This window comes from Mirounga angustirostris, unplaced genomic scaffold (assembly GCF_029215605.1).
Source record: "Mirounga angustirostris isolate CCGP_5_RB_7025 unplaced genomic scaffold, mMirAng1.0.hap1 SCAF_10, whole genome shotgun sequence".
Classification (NCBI taxonomy): Eukaryota; Metazoa; Chordata; class Mammalia; order Carnivora; family Phocidae; genus Mirounga; species Mirounga angustirostris.
In genome coordinates this window covers 133,633,558-133,654,042 of record NW_026991718.1, presented here as the reverse complement: position 1 = coordinate 133,654,042, position 20,485 = coordinate 133,633,558, and the positions used below count along the sequence as shown (strand labels likewise).

Sequence of the window (20,485 nt, the reverse complement as noted above, 5' to 3'; positions counted from 1 at the left end):
TCCCTAACCGGACATTTTTCAAAACTCCCACAGCACTTTTTTTTATTACTTCAATTTGTCGATGTGGTATTTTGAGAAGCCCTGGATTATTTAGACAAATTTGGTTGTTACTAATGACAACTAAATGCCCTTGCTTTTTTTTTTTTTTTAAGTAAAGGAAAAAGTGATCGTTTGGTGAAGTTTTCAGAGTGCTTGCCAGTCACTGCTGGGAAAGATGTTTGTTTCTCGCAACTTGGGAAAAAATGAAGACTCTGATCTTGTGATTCTTTTTTTCTTCTTTTTTCATCTCACCACTTTTTCCCCTGACACTGAAAGGTTTGTCTTTTTGACAAGTTGAGGTAGAAAGCAGCACATCTGTGACCCGCGGAGAAACAGGAAAATATGTCTAATCCCAGGGAGTTCAGAGACTGTAGCTTTGGTGTGAATTTTAGAAGAGATCTCGCCGAAATACGCCTCTTCTGAGTGTCCTGTGACCAGCTCAGGGCTGGGCATCGGGGAACACCGGTTACTGCCTGTGAATGAAAGGAATATTTGAGCCCTCCATTGACCATGCTGGGGAAAGGATTTGATTTCAAAGAGACTATTTCATAAAGCATCACGTTTGGTTTTAAGGTGTGCTCAAACTCACCATCTTCTAAAGGACTCCGGAGACAAGGAAATCTTTCAAAGTGTTATTTCTCGGTGGCATTCTGCCATCCTGTAATTACGTGTTTCTACATGTTACTATTTGTTACTGTCTGTGTTCCCCGCTGCTCTGTAATAAACTGGCTCATCTCGTGCCCCTGGTAACTAGCTCACTGCCTGGCACACATGGCAGAGCTAAAGAAAATGGAAATGCAGGTTTATGTCCCAAGGTATAAATAGACACAACAAGTGAGTGTGTTTCCAGTGATTAGCTCCATAATTGCAGGCAGAGAGCGTCAGACTTTCTGCTGGTCTCCTGAGGAGTGTTCAGTATCTAAAAATCTCCCAGCATTGTCAAAAGCAAGTGCCCTAATTAAGTTAATTCAACGGAGGCAAAGAGGGGGGAAAAAAAATAAGACGCTTGCAGTTTGTGGCAAAGAACCAGGGAGGATGAAAATAAGAAAAGAATTCAGCAGAGGAACAAAACTGCAACCCTGTCTGAGTGCGGTTCTCATTTTCCCACACAGGCTGCCCCCTGAGAGGCCAAGGTCAAAGTCATCAGCAAAATGATGACTCAGCATCCGCTTGACAGACTGGTGGGGGCAAGGGGGGTGGGTGAGGAGAGGAGGAGGGAGGGAAGGAAACTGACAGTAGGGTCCCCTTACTCACTCACTCACTCTATTCAAGTCCAGAAGGGGTTGGTTTCCTGATATGAAGCCACAGAGGGAAAAAGTTTGAAGTCTCCCAAAATGTTTAGAGACTTCTTTAAGGCTGAATTTTTTAAATTGTTCTTTATTTTCATAAAATATGATACTTTATAGTGTCTGTCTGTGCCACGCGTTCTCTCTGCTTCCAGGCGGGCTTCCTGCAGACCCCAGCTTGAACTCGCCTTCACCTGTTACTTAGCAGTGGCATGATCCCGGCTGCGCTCTCCCACTCTTCTGGGCCTCAGTGTGCTCAGCTGTAAAATGGGCATGATGAGAGCCCTGGCTCTGAGCCTGGGGCATGCCCTTCCTCAAATGGGACTACTGCAGCCTGTAACCTCCGGTGACTGGTCACAACACCAGTCTCCTCAAAGAAGTTGTTGAGGAGGCGGGACTCCAGAGGAGACACAGACCAAACAAAAATGTGAAAATACTTGTTTTTGGTAAGTAATAGAACTAATAGGCCTCGGATTACGAAGTGCTGTAACCCATTATATCTTGGGCATGAGTGTGGTGTGTGCATGTGTGTGCAATCATTCCCATTTTATCCACCAGGACACCCAAGCTCAGTTAAGTTACTTGCCGGGGCCCCACAGCTAGTGAACGAAAGCATTACCCAGGCCCAGCTTTCCTGGCTCTTACTCCTGTAGACCCTAGGCCATTCGTTATGATGGTGAGGACCCCATTTCCTGAAGATAGGGGCTCAGAGGGAGATTTAGTTTGCTTTAAAGGAAAACAAAAGGAACCTGACAGTTTGGGAACCCAGAGTTTGTGGCTGTAGATTTATATTTGGTGCATAAGCCTTAGACAACTGGCTTACAAACCCAGGGAGGATTTATGGATGACCCACAGAGGGACAGGCGTGTCAGTCCTTGTCCCCTGGAGCTCTGTGTGGTTGTAGGGAAGGGAAGGGTGTGATCGTGGAGGAAATAGGGGAGCCCTTGAGTACCACCAGCTGAGCCCATCTGATGCTGCTGGGAGGTGATAAATTCTAGCGTAAACCCGGGGGCGGGGGGCAGCCCCTCTACAGCTGGGGGGGTGGGTGAGTGGTGTGGGGGGAGGCGCAGGGCTGGGGGAGGGCGAGGGGAGGGGTGGGGCATCTCTGCGTGGGTCGCAGTCTATCCACTGTGCGCGGTTGGCTGACGAAGTCCCACGACAACCTTCTATGTTTGCTACCAACCCCTGCGAGGAGGCGGAAAGGCTTAAGGAGCTCTTGGCTCCATGAGACCCTTATTAACAGCTTAAAAGTCAAAACTGGAGTTTGAGAGGGGCTGCAGGGAAGAGCTGCAGTTTTAAACGCATTTGTACTCACCCTGAATTTCCCTCGATGCTTGGGATGCGGAGGCAGTTGGGACAATTCTGACCCGACATGTGGAGAAACAAGCCTGCCTGTCGGTCACAGGCATCCACAACAGTGGGGTCGGAGCTCCGGAAGAGGGGCGATTCTGACAACAGCTGTGATGGAGTGGAATGGTTTTTTTGTTGGAATCCATGACTTTTTTGTTACTGCCAGTTAAATGGGAAACAAAAAGTTGGAGCAGGTTCCAATCTTCAGCTTACTGTAGCTGCTCCCTGCATGCACAGGGATACTCGAGGCTGGAGTCATTCTGCCGCGACAGAGTGGTGTTTGGGGGTGCTTGGGTGTTCCAGTTTTTAAAGATAAGAATGATCTCATGACAGCTGGTCTGGCCTGGTGTTTCTAGAGGTGACGGTGGCCTGGAATTGGGTCTGTTTCATTTCTTTTTTTTTTAATTTCTTTTTTATTTTAAAAAAAGATTTTATTTATTTGAGAGAGAGAGCAGAGTGGGAAGAGGGAGAAGCAGGCTCCCTGCTCTGCTGGGCTCCATCCCAGGACTCCAGGATCATGACCTGAGCCAAAGGCAGAGGCTTAACCGACTGAGCCACCCAGGCGCCCCTGTTTGGGCGTTTCTAATCATTGACCACACCTGGTCAATGTGCCTGGAGTGACATGTGCCTGCCCAGGAAGTGGGTATGTGTGGAAGGTAGAGACTCACGGAAGGAGAGGGTGCACACACGAGAGGGGGCAGGTGCTAAAATGCAAGGTACGGAGGCTGAAGGCATGTGTGCACAGCCAAGCAAGGTGCAGATGTGGCCATGGGGTGACCGGAATGAGATGGGTCTCTAGCGTGTGCTCACTTACAGGGACTACGCTGAAGCAAGTGGACACCATGAGGGACCTAGGTCTGGCCGTGCCTTGGTTAAACCAGCTGATGCCAGTTTCTACTACAGTGGACCCAGTGGCCCTGTGGTCACCCCCCAAAAGGATGCTTCTGGATGACCATTTCTGTGAGGCAGGGCATGGGCACTGCTCCTCTTACTGGGCTTGAGGTCTTTGAGAAGGCTTCTGCCAAATGCTTTGCCTAAAAGACCCTAGCCAGATGTAACCCTTCTCTCCCCTACTCCCTCGCTTCCTACTTCCCTTCTTCCCTCCCACCACGTGTGTAACCAGGGTACCGGGTGGCATAAGCAAAGTCTTATTAGAGTGGACTCCTTTGGGGTGGCAACTGTGTCTTATTTATCAGCCTATACCCCTCTGTGTAGGGTCTGTTCCACTCATCTCTTCACCTACCCATCATCCATCCATCTCTCCACACACCCACCCATCCACCCATCCATCCATCCATCATCTGTCCATCTGTCCCTCCTCCATCCACCCATTCATCCATCCAATGACCACGAACAGAACACCTGCCACATGCCAGACCCTGGGCTTGGCATTTGGAGTAAAACAACAGGAAGGGTTCCTGTTGGAACCCCAGTGCTTGGTATACAGTAGTTTCTCATGTTATGTTTGTTGAATAAATGTAAGACAAAACAAATGATATGATGCTCAGAAGACATCTACACATCCTCATGCTATGGCTTATGAAGACTCGGCCACAGCAGGCTTTAGAATTCTGGAGGGGGGGTGGAGGAGTTACGTGTCCAGCTCACGGGAACTGGCCAGAAGAGGCCCCTCCCTCGGTGCATGCTGCCCCTCCGAGGCTGTGATCAAGTTCTGTGAAACAACAGAGCCAGCAGTGAGGCATTTCCTTCCCCACCCGCCCAGCTGCCAGTGTGCGGCTGAGACTCTGGGGTTTACGGTAATGAATTCCATTCTGACTGCTGGTGACAGAACAGAGGTAGGGGTTTCAGGAAGGCACATGTGAGGGCTGAGGGTGGAGGTGGGTAGATTGCCAGGGGTGGGTGAGACAAAAGAGAGGTCTGCTCGAGGGGGTGTCTTTTGGGGGAAATGAATAACATCCTTGGCGGGGATTAGCTAACCACAAGTGGGGAGGAAAAGGAGTGGGGAGGTCTTCTGCCTGCAGGCAGAGTAGGGCTACTCATTTTCCACCTGTGGTGAGCCCAGTACATTGTCCTCAGAGCCAGGAAAAAGCTGGAAGGTTTCCCTAATGAATATTTCTGGGCTGCATGCATATATGGCTTGAGTGTGTGCACGTTTACGTCCTTGACTCTGCATGTGTGAGCATGTGCCTACATGCATGTGTGGGGCAGTGTGGCAACACACGTGGAGTTAAATGCCTATGTCTTGGGGTATGTGTGTGGGGGTGTGAGCATATGATATGTATTTGTGTCACAGTAATGCGTGCAATGCATCTCAAGCAGTAATGTGGGGTAGCGGCTGAAAGCTCAACAAACCTGGGTTCAAGCTCAAATCTCACACTTAGCAGCTCTTACCAGGTCTCTCAGCATGTGATGAAACCACTCTTTGCCTTTGCTTCCACCTCTGTAAAGTACAGCTAAAACTAGTACCAACTCCACTGAGTTGCAGGTTGAAATGAGATACTCTATGTCAGGTGCTTCGAAGAGTGCCTGGCACGTAGAATAGCAAACATCTTTGTGCCCTGACTTATAACCTCTTGCTTTCCCTGTAATTTCAGCTGTGTCTGTTGTGGGTTCCTGGAGCTTTCGCTCACCTCACCATTGGAGCCTCCAGCCTCCAGGTGTGGCATGCGTAGCTTTAATTAACGCCCCTGCCCTGGAGATTCTTTGATGCTGCACCCACTGCTGGGAACCTGCTCGCCCATCACACGCTTTCCGCCTGAAAGTGCAGGGAAGTTAACGCCCCAGGGGAAACCCTCAAGCAATGGGGAATGGGAGTGTCTGATTAAATAATTCTCTAGGTAGATCCTTGGGTAGACAATTCTGAGAGGTGTTCTCTTCCAGCACTTTAAAGATGTCATTCCATCGTCTTCTAACCACCATTGTTTTTAAAGGAAATGTCAGGATGATTCTTCCTCTCATCCCCCTATATATAAAGTGTTTCTTTTCTTTGGTTGCTTTCAAATTTTTTTCTTTGTCTTTGGTTTTCAGCAGTTTAACTATGATGTGCCAAAGTGGATTTTTCTTTGTATTCTTCTTTTTTTTTTTTCTCCTTTGGATCTATCTTATTTGGGCTTTTCGGAGCTGCTTGGATATGTAAGTCTATGTTTTCCACCAAATTGGGGGAGTTTTTAGCCATTATTTATTCAAATATATTTTCTGCTCCTGTCTCGCTTTCTCCTCTTTTAGAGATACTCAATACACATACATTAAACTATGTGACGTTGTGCCACAGAACCCTGAGGTCTACTCATTTTCTTCAATCCCATTTGTCTCTGTTCTTCAGGTTAGATCATTTCTATTCATCTGTCTTCAAGTTCACCAACTCTTTTGCCATGTTCAATGCAGTGTTAAGTACCCTAGAAAATTTTAGATTTCACTTATTGCAATTTCAGTTTTACTATTTTTATTTGGTTCTTTTTTTTTATGTTTTAGGTTTTTATTTAAATTCGAATTGGTTAACATATAGTGTAATATTAGTTTCAGGGATAGAATTTAGTGATTCATCACTTACATATAACACCCAGTGCTCATCACAAGTGCCCTCCTTAAAGCTTATCACCCATTTAACCCATCCCCCTGCCCACCTCCCCTCCAGCAACCCTCAGTTTGTTCTCTATATTGAAGAGTCTCTATGGTTTGCCTCCCTCTCCTTTTTTTTCTTTCCTCTATGCTCATCTGTTTTGTTTCTTAAATTCCACACATGAGTGAAATCATATGGTATTTGTCTTTCTCTGACTGACTTACTTTGCTTAGCATAATATACTCTAGCTCCATCCACGTTGTTGCAAATGGCAAGATTTCATTCTTTTTTTTTATGGCTGAGAAATATTCCATTGTGTATATTTACCACATCTTCTTTATCCATTCATCAGTCAATGGACATTTGGGCTCTTTCCATAATTTGGCTATTGTTGATAATGCTGCTTTAAACATCAGGGTGTATGTGCCCCTTTGAATCAGTATTTTTGTGTCCTTTGGTTAATACCTAGTAGTGTGATTGCTGAGTCATAGAGTAGTTCTATTTTTAACTTTTTGAGGGAACTCCATATTGTTTTCCAGAGTGGCTGCACCGGTTTGCATTCCCACCAACAGTGTAAGAGGGTTCCCCTTTCTCCACATCCTCACCAACATCTGTTGTTTCCTGTGTTATTAATTTTAGCCATTCTGACAGGTGTGAGGTGGTATCTCATTGTGGTTTTGATTTGTATTTCCCTGATGACGAATGATGTCAAACATCTTTTTATGTATCTGTTAGCCATCTGTATGTCTTCTTTGGGAAAATGTCTATTCATGTCTTCTGCCCATTTCTTAACTGGATTATTTGTTTTTTGGGTGTTGAGTTTGATAGGTTCTTTATAAATTTTGGGTACTAACCCTTCATCAGATATATCATTTGCAAATATCTTCTCCCATTCTGAAGTTTGCTTTTTAGTTTTGTTTATTGTTTCCTTCACTGTGCAGAAGATTTGTATCTTGATGAAGTCCCAATAGTTCACTTTTGCTGTTGTTACCCTTGCCTCTGGAGACGTGTCTGGTAAGAAATTACTACAGTCGATGTCAAAGAGGTTGTTGCCTGTGTTCTCCTCTTGGATTTTCATGGTTTCCTGCCTCACATTGAGGTCTTTCATCCATTTTGAGTTTATTTTTGTGTATGGTGTAAAAAAGTAGCCCAGTTTCATTCTTCTGCATGTTGCTGTCCAGTTTTCCCAACACCATTTGTTAAAGAGACTGTCTTTTTTCCATTGGATATTCTTTCTTGCTTTGTCAAAGATTAGTTGGCCATACAGTTGTAGGTCCATTTCTGGGTTTTCTATTCTGTTCCATTGGTCTATGTGTCTGTTTTTGTTCCATTACCATACTGTCTTGATGACTACAGCTTTGTAGTATAGCTTGAAGTCTGGAATTATGATGCCTCCAGCTTTGCTTTTCTTTTTCAAGATTGCCTTGGCTATTTGGGGTCATTTGTGGTTCCATACAAATTTTAGGATTGTTTGTTCTAGCTCTGTGAAAAATGCTGGTGGTATTTTAATAAGAATTGCATTGAATGTGTGGATTGCTTTGGGTAGTATAGGCATTTAAAAAATATTTGTTCTTCCAATCCATGAGCATGGAATATTTTTCCAATTCTTTGTGTTATCTTCAATTTCTTTCATGAGCATTCTATAGTTTTCAGAGTACAGATCTTTTACCTCTTTGGTTAGGTTTATTTCTAGGTATCTTATGGCTTTTGGTGCAGTTGTAAATGGGATTAATTCCTTGATTTCTCTGCTGCTTCATTATTGGTGTAGAGACATGCAACAGATTTCTGTATGTTTATTTTGTATCTTGTGATTTTACTGAATTCATGTATCAGTTCTAGTATTTTTTTTTTTTTTTTTTGGTTTAGTCTTTTGGGTTTTCTACATACACTATCATGTCATCTGCAAATAGTGTAAGTTTGACTTCTTCCTTGCCTATTTGGATGACTTTTATTTCTTTTTGTTGTCTGATTGCTGAGGCTAGGACTTCCAGTACTATATTAAATAACATTGGTGAGAGTAGATATCCCTGCCTTGTTCCTGACTGTGGAGGAAAAGCTCTTAGTTTTTCCCCATTGAGGATGATATTAGCTGTGGGGTTTTCATATATGGCCTTGGTTCTTTTTTTATAATTTTCATTTTGCTGCTGAAGAAATTCCCTACTTGAACAATCATTAAGACCATATTTTCCTTGAATTATTTTAACATATTTATAAAAGCTGCTTTAACATCTTTGCTAAGTCCAACATCTGGACCACCTTGTTTCAGTTTCTATTGAGTAATTTTCATTTTTTTTTTTTTTTACTATGAACAATATTTTCCTCTTTCTTTGTAGGTCTATTATTTTTTATTTATTTATTGAATCTCAGAGATATGGAAACTATATTGTAGAGACTCTGGATTCTGTTATCTTCCTCTGAAGAGTGTTCTTCTTTGTTTTATCAAGCTATTCAGTTGCTGGCTGTTTTTCTTGAAATTATTTTGTAGGTTTGGTTTCATGCTTTCCTCCTGTGAGTCTGTATAAAACATAGGGGCATCCCAAGCTTCTAACTTAGTGAGCCTTAACCTCTAAGCACTGCAGCCCCCTGCAGATCATATGAGAGCTTGATTATAGGCTTTGTTAGGGAAGTTCTAAAGTAGGCTCTACTCTATGATGTTCTTCTTACTCTTAAGGATAATGTGGTATCTCAGCTGGGTGTCAGGCATGTTAATGAGCTGTTAGTAAACTCTCTTCACTGGTGAGGGTCAGAACCTCTAGTATGCCTCTACTCTCATTCACACAACAGCCACTACCTGGTAGACCTCAGATGGTTCAGAACCTATCTTTAATTAAGGAGGGGGTCCCCACATGGACCTCTGGGGTCCTTTGCACAAGCTTCCACATTTCTGATGCCCCAAATCTATAGGTTGCAGCTGCTTCAGTTGCCTTGAGCTCTGTTCTCTGCCTCCTCAGCTCAGTGGACCTAACAAATCCTACATGGGCTCCTCTTGCACCAGCCTAAGAATTGTCACTAGTTACACACTGGCATTGGTTGCATTCACTTCATGGGTTTCCTTTATTAGGGACTGTAGTCTTGTACTGCCTGTTGTCCATTGCCTGGAAAATGTTCTTTCATATATCTTGTCCAATTTTATATTATGATAGGAGGATTAGCACAATACTGATTCATCTGTCACGATGAGAAACAGAAGCCTGAGAGGCGTTTTATATACCTTTGGAAGGCTAGGGGCAGGACTGAACACAATTATCCTCTGGGAGACCTTAACAATGTGTCCCTGTGGTGTCATTTCCTCCTTGTTTCCTATTCCCACATTCCTGCTCCCTGGGATTGCCTCCCAAATGAATCATTTATACACAGATCCTTCTCTCAGGCTCTGTTTTTTTTTTGGGAGGGGGCACGAAACTAAGATATAGAGTAAGTGTTGTATAAATCTTAGCTATCATTACAAGAGCAGTGTATTTGTATAGGCATGAAGAATGTGTGCCTGCAAACTCTCTGTGTTTGTGTGTGTTATGTCTGAGTGTGTCCCCAATCAGCACATGTGCATTTAGTTCACCCTACATGTCTTTATGTAGATCTGTATTTCTCTGTGTGAATACACAACACACACTTGCAAATCTAGACTGGGAAGGCACTGCAGGTGACAGATCCTGAGAGGCCATAGTTTTTGTGAAGTCTAACTTGTCTATTTTTATTTTGCTGTTTTTGTCTTGGGTGTCCTACCCAAGAAATCATTGCCAAATCCAACATCATGATGCTTTTGTCCTGTTTTGTTTTGTTTTGTTTTTTCCCCTAAGAGTTTTATTGTTCCTAAAGACTTATCTTTAGGTCTTTGAGTCATTTTGAGTTGATTTTTGTATATGGGGCTAATTAAGGGTCAAAATTCATTGTCCTGCATGTGCCTATCCAGTTTCCCAGCACTATTTGTTGGGTGGGGATAGGTACCTGCTATTGTGCTAAGAGCTGAAACTGACTGAAGTTAACCAAAATTTACTGTCCAAGCCTTCCTTTGGAAGTTGCAAACCTTCAGTAGATCCCAGAGTTCCCAAATAGTTATATTAGACAGATTCTGCCAGAGCAATTGTTGTCTAGGTGGAGAGACAGATTCCTGATGCTTCCTGCTCTACCAGCTTCCCAGAATGCTATCTGGTACCCCTTCACTTTTTAACCCATCAGAGTCTTTATGCTTAAAGTGTATTTCTAGTATACAACATACACTGGGTCTCATTTTGAGGTACTCTGACAACGTCCATCTTTTAATTGTTGTATTAGACATTCACATTTAAATTGATCATTGATATAATTTTATTAACATCAACCACTGATATAATTTTATTAATAGAACTGGTTTCTATTCCATTACCAAAAGCTTTCTGCCTTCTCTGGTTTTAATCGACCATGATATAATTCCATTTTATCTCCTCTCAGTGTCAATTTTACTTCTTTTAAAAACATTTCTTTTTTTTTGTGGTTGCCCTAGAGTTCTCAGGATACATGTTTAACTATTATAAGTCCACCTTCAAATATTTCTGTAAAGCTTTATGTGTAATGCAGATGTTTCATTATGCAGTATTCTCAATTCCTCCCTCCTATTCCCTCTTCCACTGCTGTCATATCTTTCACTTATCCACATGCTATAATCACCCAATACAATGTTACTGTTTTCTCTGTACAGAATTATGTCCCCCCCTCCTCCACAATTCATATGTTGAAGCCCTAACACCCAATATGACAGAATTTGAAGACAAGGCTTAGAAGGAGGTATTTAAAGTTAAATGAGGGGAACCCTGGTTGGCTCAGTTGGTTGAGCATCTGCCTTCGGCTCAGGTCATGATCCCAGGACCCTGTGAGATCCAGTCCCACATCAGGCTTTCTGCTCAGTGGGGAGCCTGCTTCTCCCTCTGCCTGCTGCTCCCCCTGCTTGTGTGCACTCTCTCTCTCTCTGACATATAAATAAATAAAATCTTAAAAAAATTAAAGTTAAATGAAGTCATAAGGGTGGGGCCCTGATCCCACAGGATTAGTGTTGCGATAAGAAGAGACATCAGAGAGCTTGTTCTTGCTCTATCTCTATGTGAATGATCCAGGGAAAGGCCATGTGAGGACAAAATGGCCATCTGAGAGCAAGGAGAAGGATGCTTGCCTGAAAACAAGTCAACTGGAGCCTTGATCTTGAACTTTCCAGCCTACAGAACTGTGAGAAAACAAATGTCTTTTGGTTAAGCCCCTCCTTTCCCCCCGAGTCTGGCAGCCCGAGCTGACTAAGAAACTATTGTTAATTTACATGGTTATCTTTTAGATTAAATACAAATAAGAAAAATAAAGGATTTTATTTTCATTTATGTCTTCTCTAACACCCTTTCTTTTTCTTTTTTTAATGTAGATGAGCTGGGTGTTATATGAAAACAATGAATCGTGGATCACTACATCAAAAACTAAAGATGTATTTTATGGTGACTAACATAACATAATAAAATAAAATTAAAAAAAAAATGTAGATCCAAGTTTCTAACCTCTAGCATTTTCTTTTTGCCTGAAGAAAATCTCTTAACATTTCTCAGAGAGCATGAACCCTGGCAACACATTCCCTTAGTATTTGTGTGTATGAGAAATTATTTCTCTAGTGGTTTTGGAGGATAAACTTATGGGAATATAGAATTCTAAATTGGTCTTTTTTTTTTTAAATTCAACATTTTAAATATTTTACTCTGCTCTTTCTTGCTTGCATGGTTTCTCATATAATTCTTGTCTTTGTTCCTTCAGAGATAAGGTTTTTCCACCCTACCCCTGCTTCATTCAAAATTTTCTTTTTGTCTTTGGTTTTCTGCAGTTTGATTATAATCTGCTTAGGTGTGTAGCTTCTCGGCATCCTCTGAGTTTCGTGGATCTTCCTGGATCTATGCTTTGGGATCTGTCATTAACTTGGAATGTTCTCAGCCACTACTTCAAATATCACTCTTTGTTCTTTTTCTTCTGTTTTTGGCCTTCTAATTACATACATGTTACATCTTTTGAAAATTTCCCACACTCCTTGGGTATTCTGTTCCATGTTTATCCTTTCCTCTCTTCGTGTTTCAGTTTGGGAAGTTTCTACTGATGTATCTTCAAGATCACTAACTCCTTCCTCAGCCGTGTCCAGTCTATTGAGCGCAGGAGAGACATTCTTCATTTCAGCTAGAGTGGTTTTGATCTTGAGCATTTTTTTGATTATTTCTTAGAATTTCTGTTTCTCTAGCTGTATTATCCATTTGTATTGCATAATTGTCTATTTTTTTCCATCAGGGTTCTTAATTTACGAATCATAGTTAGTGAGATTTCTCTGTCTGCTGATTTCAACAACTGTGTCATATCTGAGTCCGGTTCTGATGCCTGCTTTATCTCTTCAGGCTGTTTTTTTTTTCTTTTTCTTTTTCTTTTGGTGTGCCTTGTAATTTTGTGTCACAAGCCAGAAATGTTGTATCAAGTAATGGATATTGAGGCAAATGGGCCTTTAGTGTGAGGATTTATTTTAATCTAGCTCAGGGGTGCCTGGGTGGCTCAGTTGGTTAAGCACCTGCCTTCAGCTCAGGTCATGATCTCAGGGTCCTGGGATGGAGCCCCTGAGTTGGGCTCCCTGCTCAGCGGGGAGCCTGCTTCTCCTTCTCCCTGTGCCATTCCCCCTGTTTGTGCTCTCTCTCTCTCAAATAAATAAATAAATAAAATCTTTGAAAAAAAAAATCTGGCTCAGAGTTCACTATGTTTCATGTTTGCTGTAGCTGTAGGTGCCAGAGGCTTCACATTCTTCTGGACTCTTTGTTTTTTAATTCCTTCCTGACTTTGAACTTCCCTAACTTCTCCCCTAGAGATCCTGTGTCCTAGAGCCTTCAGTTGTAATCCCTGCTGTTATACTTACTGGAGCCCCTTTGGTGTGGTGCTAAGGAGTGGGGGATGGGCGTGTTCTATAATTTTCAGGTAAATCTGTCTTCCCGTGGGCCTGTGTGTCTAGCGTGTGACCCTCACAAGTGTGTCTCCCCAACACACCCATCCTTGGGTGAGACAGGGAGGTTGGAGGGGGTTGAAGATGAAGCTCTCCCCTGCTGGGAAAAGGCTGTGGCAAAGTCCTTTCCCTGGAGAGTAGGTTTTCCTTATGGAGAAGGCTCTAGAGTGTAATTAATGGGGATTACTCTTTCCTTCCCCTGCCAGAGCCAGGAGAGGATCTTTTTGGGATTTTCACAGTAAGAACCTGGTGGAGTTCCTGGTAAAAAAAAAAAAAAAGCTTATAAAATTGTGGGCCCCTCCCCAAGCCTGCAGCAACCCTCCCCACTGCCCCGGGATTCTTCACTCTCACCAGTTTATACTCAGCCTTTAGCAACTCAGGAGAATTAGCACTTAACTCTTCCTACTGCTTATGGCTCCAGCACTTTTTGCTTCAGGTAAGCACAGTTCAGCTGTGGCTCAGGATCCATCCATCTGTCCAGAGTTCAGAGCAGCAGTTTATCTCAGAAGCCCAGTTCTCTGGTGGGTCCAAGAAAAGTCATCAATTTTTCAGTTTGTTCAGCTTTTTATTTATGTGTTGTTATTGTTGTAAGGGTGGGAGTGATGACTCCCAGGCTCCTTACATGGAGGAGTCAAAACTGGAGCCTGTTGCAGTTCTCACGGCTTAGAAAAAATGTGCTCATTTGGTACGTGTTCTTTTTTGACAGACCACAAAGACAAACTTTGGAAGGAGGGCACCAACAAGTTTCGTTCAGCAGCAGAGCATCCAATCCTTTGCAGAGTAGGTGCCATTTATTTCACTTGTCCTGACGACCCTGTGCCAAAGGGACGGATACCTCAATTTCCAGCAGAGAGCTCAGTGAGGTTTGGTCAACAGTCCAAAGTCACACGGCCTGCTGGGTACAAAGTTGGGTTTCAAACACGGCTTCCATGCCAGGGTCTTTCCCAAGAATCCAAGCCACAAGACCCTCTCAATGTTGTCATTGGTTGAGATGTAACTGCATGCCTAAAAATGGCTATCTTTCTAGTTGCTTCCCGCATCCATCCTAATAGTCAGGTTTTGGGGTTTTTCAACATCAACTGTGAAATTGAGCAAGACTCCAAAGATAAAGGTTTTATTCCCTCAGTCGAGTGTCGGCAAACTTGCTGTAAGGGACATATAGCAAAATTTTCCGATTTACAGGTCACATGTCTCTGTGGCCATTTACTCAACTCTGCTCTTCTGCTCACAGCAGAGACTATACATAAGTAAATGGGCATGGCTGGGTCTCAATGAAACTATTTGTAAATATTGAAATTTGAATTTCATTGAATTCCCACACGTCGCAAAATAATATTCTTCTTTTGATCTTTATCTGTCCATTAACAAATGTAAAAGCTATTATTTAGTTCAACAGGTGCACAAAACCAGGTGGCCAGCAGGGTCTGGCCCACCAGCTGTGGTTTGCTCTAAGTCCCACAGACAATGGTACCCATTCTTAACAAGGCTGCATTTGAAAGGGTGACACGAGCTTGGAAGGTATCCGATGTCATAGTTACAGAGAGGTGATAATGGTGATAATAGTGGGTATTTATGAGCAGAATTGAAACAAGTCGTGCTAAGTCCTTTGTGTAGAGATCTTCCTCGCTTCCCTCCACAGCCCTCAGGAGGACCTATAATGGATGCGCCCATTTAACAGATGAGAAACTGGAAGCCGAGTCACACACTCGGTTTCAGTGGCTCCTGTCAGTTCCGCTTTGGGGGAGTGGTGGGGGTGGGCTGGGGTACAATGAGTATGTGAAATCTGCCATCTGGGACAGATTCTCTATCACACATTAAAAGGATGGGAAGAAAGGCGTCTCTCTGGATTCAGAAGCCGGGACACCCCTGCTTTTCAGCTTTCACGGACTCATTCTCCTTTTTCCTGGTGACTCTAGCACTGTATGTGATTCACTGTCCCCAAGACCGTCTGCTTTCTCTGAGCGGCCAGCCCAGAGCCCACCATGTAGGATGTTACCCCTAGACCTGTGTTACCCCTAGACCTGTGTTAGGCAAATCGCTGAGCGTCCGAACATTGTTGTGAGCTTTGGCATAATGTGTCTTATTACTGTGAATCGGTGCTTAAGCCACCGGGGCTAGTGAGCGGCTAATTTAACATAGACTATAACTTAATGAAAGCCTGCATCCTGGCCCCTTAGCCTGTTCCTGCCTTTGTACAATGCACTTTGCACATTAAAGTAATTGCAAAAACTTATGAGGACGCCAGGAAAGTTGACTCTTCCTCTTTATGAAGAAAACAAATGTGTTTTTCTGCAGACTGCCAAGGCTCCGTTGTAATGATTTAGCAGATGGAGCCAGCACATGGGAGCCTGCCGGGCGCAGCTGTCTGCTTTTTCCAGTCTGAGGGGTTTGTGACTGCACGCATAGCACAGACGTGGGCAAAACATTCTCTCTCCCTGCAGCCCACTCTGTGAGCCCGCGATGTCACTCCAGGTGGGGGCGGGGGACCTGTTGGGAGACGGGCTGAGAACCAGCCCAAAGCATCGGCGCCTGAGAAAGCTGACTGCAGGTTCTCTACGTTGTTTTACTCACATTTGGGTTGAAGCCCCTCCAAAGTGCCCTGTCACTGTAGGAGGGGGGTGCCCCGGCTGGCCCATGACCTAGGTGGGAGGTCAAGGCCGAGCTGCTACTCTTCTCCGACATCCCTCCTGCTGCGCTCCAGAAATAAACCATTTGAGGGCAAGGGGCCAGCAAAGAGAAAGGGTAGGGCATCTGCTTTTGAAGATTCACCTGGCTGTGAGATTTTGGTTCTATCTGTTAAGTGCTTTTTCTTTTGAATTCAGCCAGAATTCAAAACTTAGGTGCTTTTTTTTCTTTTTTAACTGACCCGTCTTTAGTATGAATAGTTTAGGGGGAAAAGAAAACAAGGAACAAGTTTAGGGTCTGGGCTTATGAACAACCCACTATGCAAAGTTATATTTGTGTTCGAACAAATGAAGACAAACTTAGTGGCTTAAAACAGCATAAATTTATTCCAGCTCTGGAGGTCAAAATCAAGGTGTTAGCAGGGCTGCACTCCTTCTGGGGGCCCCGGGTGGTGGGGTGTATGCTTTCTTGCCTTTTACAGCTGCTGGAGACTGGCTGCACCCATCGGCTTGGGGCCCCTTCCTTCGTCTTCAAAGCCGACAACATAGCATCTTGTAATCTTTCCATCTCTGCCTCTCCTGCTTCCCTCTTTCTCTTATAAGACCTTTGTGATCACACTGGGCATACCTAGATAATCAAAATAATTCAGAATAATCTTCCCATCTCAAAACTCTTAACTTAATCACATCTCAAAGTCTCTTTTAGCCACAGCAGGTGGCAAATGCACATGTCTCGAGGATTAGGATGTGGGCGTCTTTGGGAGGTGATTATCCTGTCTACCACAAAAGCATTTTGTATTAAATTTCCCTTTCCTGATGGGCTAAGGACTTTCCCAGGAAGAAGGTCTCCTGGTAACGGTTGGAATCACAAGACCAAATTATACGGCGAAGGCTTTTTTGGTTGTAAGTAACAGAAACCCACTTGACTAGCTTAAGAAAAAGAGGGGGTTTGTTATTGCTGAGGTCTGAAGACCAGGAAGTAGAGTCAGACCCCATGAAGGCTCAGAACCAGGACCTGGAAAAATTCTTCTCCATGGAACACATGACTCTCATTTCTGCTTTACCTTTAGGCTCCTCTTCCCCACTGGCCGGTTATAAGAGCTCAGGCTGTCATAATGAAGGACCACAGACTGGGAAGCTGGAACAAGAGAAATTAATGGTATCCCAGTTCTGGAGGCCGGAAGACCAAGATCAAGGTATCAGCAGGGTTGGTTTCTTCTGAGGCTTCTCTCCTTGGCTTGCAGGTGGCTGTCTTCTTCTCTGTGTCCTCACGTGGTCTTCCCTCTGTGCATGTCTGTGTCCTAGTCTCTTCTTATAAGGACATCAGCCATTTTGGATTAGGGCCCACCCTGGTGACCTCATTTTCACTTACTCACCTATATAAAAGACTCACCTGTCTCCCAATACAGTTACATTCTGAGGTACTGGGGTTAGCATTTCAACGTATGAATTGGGGGGTATCACAGCCCCTAATACCAGCTTTCTCCTCTCCTCTGAGCATCTGACCACCCCAAGGTGCCTGCTTGAACTTATCTGCCAATAGAGACCACTTAGGCTCCTGAGTACCAAAGCCGAATTCTTTGGGGGAGGTAATTCAGTGTGTCTAACTTGGGTAGGGCAGTCACTCACGTGCCAGGTGCTGCTGGCCAAAAAAAGTAGGGATTACCTAGCCTGTCGGTCTAAGTGGGCCAAATGCTGGGCAAATAGCCCCTCGATCTCAGTGGCTTCACATCATCCAAATTTGACCTCTATCCATGGCACAGTCCCCATTGCTGACCACCATGGTTCCCCAAAGGGTCTTTTCCTCTTCAAGCTAATGAGCTCCCAAGCAGCCACCCACTGGCTCACCACGCGCCTCTTTGTTAGGGTGACCAACTGTTTTTCTGGGCCCAAGAAGGACCCTGGCACGCAGGGACTTTCAATTTTAAAACTGGGACAGTCCTAGAGAACCCAGAATGAGTGGGTCACTCTCATGTTTGTTCAAACACATTTTTCAGTAACAGAGAAAACTCGCTTCGCCACCCTGGAATTAATGAGAACCCAAGAGAAGCTGACATGCAACCATATGAGCCACCCTGCTGGCAAATGTCTGTTCCCCAAATCTCATGGATCAAACTCTCTGCTTAACATCTGGCCTGAGGGCAGAATCCATCTGAGGCTCCCTGGGTCAAGCACCTGGACATTAAAAAAAAAAAAAAAAATGTGACTAGGTCTCATCCTTGGGCGATCTGAATTAATACAGTTATCTCACTACTACTGAAAAACCAAGAGGTCGGGTACCAGGCTGTGTTCTCCACAAGGCAGCATCGTCTGGAGCTGTGTGCAGGGTCCTCTGGGCTGGGGACTGGGGGGTTCAGTCCCCCCTGGTGTCACCAATCTCTTTTCTCTCCTGTCTAGCTCACTGACCGTGACATCCCTGGCTGGCCACCGAGGCAGTTGGGTTGGTCAGAGGTGGTGTTCGCTTCCAGACTTTGACCCAGTCAATCTTGGAAGAAGAAATCTCAGTGTGGATTTCTTCTCATGAAACACTCATCTTTTCGGGGCAGTTGTAAACTCCATCCCCCCACACCCCATCCAATCTCAGTTTTCAGGCTCTATATTACCTTCACGGGGAGAAAGAGGTCAGGGAAAAGGCAGCTAGGTGGGCAGAACCCGGTTTCCTGGTGATTTTGAGTGGCTCAAGCCGTCAGCCTGCTCCACCAGCGTCGTAATACCCAGACAGGTAGCCCACCCTGGGGGCCTCCGGGTTCCGGGGGCTCAAAGCAGAGTCCTCACCTGTCATTTTTCTTAGCAACGGGGCCTCCACTGTCTCCACGGCTTGTCTTGCAGTGTCAGGAGTTTCTATTTACCAGCCAAAAAGGAGGCTGAAGGGTTTGATGCTTGCTTTGAAATCAGCACCTGGGGTTTGGATTGTGTTCTCTGTCTCCTGGTGGGCTCGTGTTCCTCTCCGAATCAAAAGCAAAAGGAAAAGAGACAGACTGGGGTAAAAATATTGGAGAAACTTGAAGAAAATGCTGTCCTAGTTTATCTTCAGAGGATATTCACCCAGCCCTTCTGATGGTGCAGGAATTCGCTGCAACTCTTTCTGACTCCCACTGACCCTTAAAAAATTAAGGGACAATGACAGTAAAAGAGGCTTTGTGACATGTTAATTTACTGAGTGTGGGTGGTGGGCTATGTAATGATGGGGGTTTCATGCATGGGGTCAAAGTGTCTTTCTTGAAATATTTATTTACTTGACAAATGTCTGAGAGTGTCTATCATGTTTCTGGCACCAAAGTGGGAAGCCTAGGGTTACGATGGCATCCCAGGGCAGGTCTTCTCCCAAGTAGACTGTATTAGGGTTCCCCTGAGAAAACCAAGAAGGAATATATATATGTGTGTGTGTGTGTGTGTATATATATATATATATGCATGTATATGTATATATATATGTATGTGTCTATATATATATACATATATATATATAAAATTTATTATAAGGAATTGGCTCATGCTATTATGGAGGCTGAGAAGTCCCATGATCTGCTATTTGCAAGCTGGAGCTAGAGACCCAGTAGAGCTGGCAAGCTTATTTGCTGGCCCGAGAGTAGGAGGACCCCCGGTATTGATTTCAGCCTGAGTCTGAAGGCCTGAGAACCAGGAACCTTGAGGGCAGGGGAAGAGCTAAGTCCCCACTCAGTCAGGCAGAGAGCCAACTCAACCTTCCTCTGCCTTTTTATTCTATTTGAGCTCTGAATAGATTGGCTGAGACACACCCACACTGGGGAGGGCAATCTATGTACTTTGTCTATGGATTCAAATGTTAGTCTTACCCAAAAACATCCTCCCAGACGCACCCAAAATCATTCTTGACCAAATGCCTGGGCAACCTATGATCCAGCCACACTGACACATAAATTTACCCATCACAGATGGGGCGGGTGCGTCCCCATCTCAGCCCAAGAAGGCCAGGAATCTTTTACCAGAGGGAAAAAGGTATAGGGCAAGCAAAACCAGAAGATGTCCTTCACATCACTACAAGGTTTCCAGGGTGGGAGGGACTGCTTCATTTGTACTTTTCTCAGGCTGAGTCTGTGATCCCAGCCTTTTCCAGACCAGCAGCAGGTGCCCCTTGGGTTGGCCATGCATCTTGACGGCAGGTGCACCAACTCAGTCCATTCTTGTTGCTGGTTCCGAATGACTGGATTGGTCCCGGCCCCTCCCTCTGTGACTCCGAGTCCTCTGTTCACCCTTGTCCCAGCTCCCCACCTTGCAGCCTGGGACGATGGTGCAAGTCTGGTGTCGCAAAAACCTCTGGGTAAGTGTCACCATAATTTATGCAATGCTGTGGGCCCCACACACAGAGTCACAGCTAGATCTCTGCTGCTTGCGAAACGTCATTTATTTCCACGTTTGTTACTTCCATCTTGCAGCCTGTGGGCAAGCTTTCTCTAAAGCAATTATAACGGGGCGGGGGGTGGGGAGATCCTTGGACCTGAGTTGGGCAGCTGTTGACGTCGCGCTGGGTAATGTCATAAGTGCGATCAGCCTGCCCGAGGATTGAGCGACTGCAGGCATTTTGCGAGGTGATGACCATGCACTGAGATTCTGGAGCCAAATAGCTTCTAGTCTTGCCTCCCGCCCGCCCTTGGTCAACCCACCCTGCACACTCCGGCTTTGTTCTGAAACTGGCCGAGGTCCTCTGGAG

The 20,485-nt window shown here is 44.6% G+C and overlaps 1 long non-coding RNA gene across 1 annotated transcript; it reads left to right on the top strand.

Moving 5' to 3' along the window:
- The first annotated feature begins 13,875 nt into the window (after window positions 1-13,875).
- On the top strand, window positions 13,876-17,946 carry LOC135361697 (uncharacterized). Its single transcript, XR_010405379.1, has 3 exons — window positions 13,876-13,951; window positions 16,866-16,991; window positions 17,793-17,946. It is a non-coding gene; the product is annotated as an uncharacterized LOC135361697 (long non-coding RNA).
- Window positions 17,947-20,485: the final 2,539 nt, after the last annotated feature.